Here is a 4,478-nt window from a genome sequence, read left to right as displayed (position 1 = left end):
TCATTATAAGTGAGTCCATTCACCGTCCCAGGGCTAGTCTTCTCTTTCTCTTGACATTGAGGAGGGAGTCAATTGGAGCATGTGGCTTCTCGTTGGTTCCCTCTCCCTCTATGAGTTCATTCTCTTTTATCTGTTGACCATCCACTTTTATTTTTTTTTATAGGAAGTTGTTAACTTCTGGATTGTTTCCTCTGGTGCCCAGTGTGAGTGTGGTTCCCCACAGCTTCTTGGTAAACTTAGTACTTCACGGAAGCCTTCTCTCTCAACTCAGAAGGCCCTTTCCAGAAGGCTTTGGGTCAAACCTGGTGCCAATCAACAATCCAAGGCTACCTTCAGCCCACACTTCTTCATGCTCCGGCATGTACGCAGGTCCTACTGCGGAAGGCGTAGAGTCAGGGATGATCTGTCTCCTTTCCAGTTCATATGTTTCACATTCAGTCTGCTCCTTCTTTTGATCTAGCTTAGCTTGGCAACTACTTAATGAATCTCTCCGACTCCTCAAGACAGTCCCTGTAACAGTTATCCCAGATCTTTGTTTCATTTTTGTAAGCTCTCTATTTCTTCATCTTCACTTTTGGTGAACAACCCTGCTGTCCACTTTGCAGACCTCACCTTCACTTTATTCCCTAGGCTTCATCCGTCTTCAGCTCTCCGCCTCCTTAGGCCTGGCTCCTGCTCCTTTTGAAATTCCTCCTTGGCTTCCGTAACAGCCCAGTTTCTAGCTCTCTTCTTCTTCCTCTACAACAACAGATAATCTTGTCATTGCTAGATCTCCCTCTTTTCCCTCCCTTTTTTTTCCCCCTTCCCCACTCTAGCATCTGACTGACCATTTTTGAGACTATGGAAGACAGACATTCACTCCTGGACACACTCACTCCTAGCTTCACCCATCACCTCCCTGCTGGCCCCTGAGCCCAGACTGGAAACTGTGACTTTTCCACCTTGGCACCAGCCTCAAATTTCTAGCTGCCTGAAGGGGCTCTCTGCGTGGATGTTCCTCTATCCCCTCCAATTCACACGTGCTCAGCCAAGTTCACCGTCTCCCCACTCCCCCAAAGCAGCGACCCTTCCCAAGTCCTCTAGCTGTGACTTTTACAGACGACAGGCCTCCAGGCTCCTCGGGTGAGGACAAGGGCAGCGAGGGAGGCAGCAAGAGAATAGTCAAGTGATGCCTTCGGTAAACACCTGGGATACTTTGGGTAACACTGTCCCAAGGACATGTCTAGTCGCCCTCCATCAAAGGTAGACCACCTTGGACAAATCACTTAATCTCCTCTGCCTTAGTTTCCTCAATTGTAAAATGAGGGGGTTGGGCAAGCGGACACTTGCAGTTTCTTGTAGCTCTGGATCTAATATCTAACTAGCTATATAGCACTTTAAGGGGCCAGTAGGCAGGCCAGTGGATAAAGTGCCAGGCCCGGAGTCAGGAAGAGTCTTCTTCCTGAGTTCAAATCCAGCCTCAGACACTTACTAGCTGTGTGACCCGGGGCAAGGCACCTACTCCTGTTTGCCTCAGTTTCCTCATCTGTAAAATGAGCTGGAGAAGGAAATGGTGAACCATTCCAGTATCCTTGCGTAGAACACCCCAGATGGAGTCACAAAGAGTAGACACAACTGAAAATGACTGGACAACAAAAAGCAATAGCAGTATCATCATCATTATCATTATTATTATTGAAATATTACAATGCCTCAGTGGGCGCATGATCTCAGTGGTGGAGACACTGAGGCTACGGGTCAGGTAGCACCTCGTCCCGCCTCATTCCTGACTGCATCCTCCAATCAGGGTGTCCCTAGTGCTGGGGCCCTTCCCCCAAGGTTTTTGCCATTCTGCAGGTGCCAGGGCAGGCTTTGGGCTGCCCATAGGTTGTTAGCCCTCTCTCTCACTGACCTCAAAACTGGTCAAGTGGAGAAAACCTGTGAGATGTTTTACAACAAAGCAAGTGACAAGGGGAAGCTAGTAATCCACTTCCCACTATGGGAGAAAAAGTGAAGAGCTGATTACAGCAAATAAAACTCAAATAGGAATTAAGTGCCTTCCTTTTGGAATTGAAAGCAGATGCTTAATCCATTCTCTTAAATAGATCCTAAGAGCCAAGAAAGCTTTAAAGCATTTTTGCCACTTGAGAAAATTATTCCACTTCAGGAAGAGAATAAATGATGTCTGATTAAAATGTCCTCAAAGATGAAATGGAGGGAATGAAGCATTCCCTGGCTGGAGAGCATGTTCAGAGCACACATGCGCTCTCACAGATGGGCATCCAGGGCACTGCCCACAGTCTGGGCCAGGCTTACATGGATGTAAACGGTCCAGCTGCTTGTGGGGTGACACCAAGGAGCTGGGAGGGGCCTGATGCCCAAGAGAATTCCATACCCCACCGCCCAGCACTGCTGTAGCTTCTAACATTACTTTATCACTATCTCAGCTGAGACTGTGCCAAGAATCTGGGCACCTCTGGAGGAGATGTAGGGGTAGGGGGCTGCTTCTCACTGGAGGGCTTCAGGCAAAGGGTGGCTTGTCATTCCTCGGGGACATAGTAGAGGGAAGAAGAAGGGAACAGAACAAGCATTTATACAGGGCTCTGTGCTAAGTGTTTTACAAATATTACATTATTTGAAACTCATGATAACCCTACAAGGTAGGTGCTATTATTATCCCCATTTTATACTTTAAGAAACTGAGTCAAACAGAAGTTAAGTGACTGACCCAAGATCTCACAGTTAGTAAGTGTCTAAGGGCAGCTAGGTGGCACAGTGAATAAGGGGCTGGGTTTGAAGTCAGGAAGACTCAACTTCCTCAGTTCAAATCTGCCTCAGATACTCACCAGCTGTGTGACCCTGAGCAAGTCACTTAACCCTGTTTACCTCAGTTTCTTTATTTGTAAAATGAGCTGGAAAAAGAAAAGGCAAACCACTCCAGTATCCTTGCCAAGAAAACCCCAAATGGGGTCACAAAGAGTCAGACACAGCTGAAATGATTGACAACAAGGTGTCTAAGGCCAAATTTGAACTCAGGTCTTCCTGACTATGGGACTGGTGCCAACTAGCAACTTCCATCCAGGAGCGTCCAGGGAACTCTTGTCCGTGTATGGGTTGGACTGAATATCCCCTGAAGCCCTGCCAGGTTAAGCTTCCCATTTAAAGTGCTGATGGGGGTGGGGGGAGGGGGCTGGGAACGCTGCCTGCTGTGGCCCACGTTCTTTTGCTTAGTGACCCTAGTGAGGTCAGGGAGGAAGGTTGTGCACACCTTTGCACCGATGGCTGTGGCCCTTCCTCAGGCAATCACCCTGCCGTGAGGAGCGTTCCCTGAACTGGTTGGACAAAGAAACCCAGAAGCGCCTTCACAGACAGGGCAGGGGGTTGCTGCAGCTGGCAGAGACGATGGCTGTCAGCTGGTGCTCACTTGATCTTCGGGGAGAAGGGAAACCGATAAGCCTCAATACTTCATGAGAAACAATGATGAATACATGGATTACATTTCAAGTCAGCGTGGGAGGTTTCATGCTTCTGAACCAGAAAAGGCAACCCTGAATCATGTCTGCAGATATCACCGAAACCAGTTGGATCCAATGCCCTCTTCCTGGGTGAGACGGAAAAAATCCACATCCCACGCCCCTAGAGAGAGCTACCAAGCAAGGAAGATTGTCCCAGGACCATCCAAGTCTATGGCCGGAACAAGTTCAAAGGACATCATGATAGAAGTTTATCCAGGGACCTAGACGGTCACAGTGGGGTCCCCTAATGTACCCACAATGCACGTGATAGAGGCTGACTCAGGAGAAATCATCGATCTGAGTTTCCCCCTTTAACACTGCTCAGCACCTTTTTTTTTTCAATAGCAGAGTATTAAACAGAACCATGCTGTGGTTCTCTCTGTCAGTACTTATGCAAGAAGCGTATGTACATGTGGTGCCGATCGGGCAGGTCAGATTCCCTAGGAGCTCTGGTCTGTCTGTCTTGGGGACTGTTCTAACTAAATGCTCTGAAAGGGGAAAGGAAGCATGTATATCTCTTGCCTTCCCCAGTCTGAATGTGAGGAATAATGTGCTCTGATATTGGATTGCAAAATTGTGATTCTTTAGTCATTCCCCAATTGATAAATGGTCAAAGGATATGAACAGGCAGTTTTCAGATGAGGAAATTAACACCATCTACAGTCATATGAAAAATGCTCTAAATCACTATTGATTAGAAAAATTTAAATCAAAACAACTCTGAGGTATCGCATCACACCTATCAGATTGGCCAACATGACAAAACAGGAAAGTGATAAATGTTGGAGAAGATATGGAAAAATTAGAACACTAGTGCATTGTTGGTGAAATTGTGAAATGATCCAACCATTTTGGAGAGCAATTTGGAACTATGCCCAAAGGGCTATAAAAATGTGCGTACCCTTTGACCCAGCAATAGCACTTCTAGGTCTGTATCCCAAAGAGATCATAAAAAACTGGAAAAGGACCCATATGTACAAAAAT

General features: G+C 46.9%; 1 pseudogene; it reads left to right on the top strand.

Moving 5' to 3' along the window:
- The first annotated feature begins 359 nt into the window (after positions 1–359).
- LOC114050305 lies at positions 360–3,809 on the top strand (annotated as a pseudogene).
- The last annotated feature ends 669 nt before the right edge of the window (positions 3,810–4,478 follow it).

Source organism: Vombatus ursinus, unplaced genomic scaffold (assembly GCF_900497805.2).
Source record: "Vombatus ursinus unplaced genomic scaffold, bare-nosed wombat genome assembly UNPS02014799.1, whole genome shotgun sequence".
NCBI lineage: Eukaryota > Metazoa > Chordata > Mammalia > Diprotodontia > Vombatidae > Vombatus > Vombatus ursinus.
The sequence above is the reverse complement of the archived record's forward strand: the minus strand, read 5'-3'. Positions and strand labels throughout refer to the sequence as shown.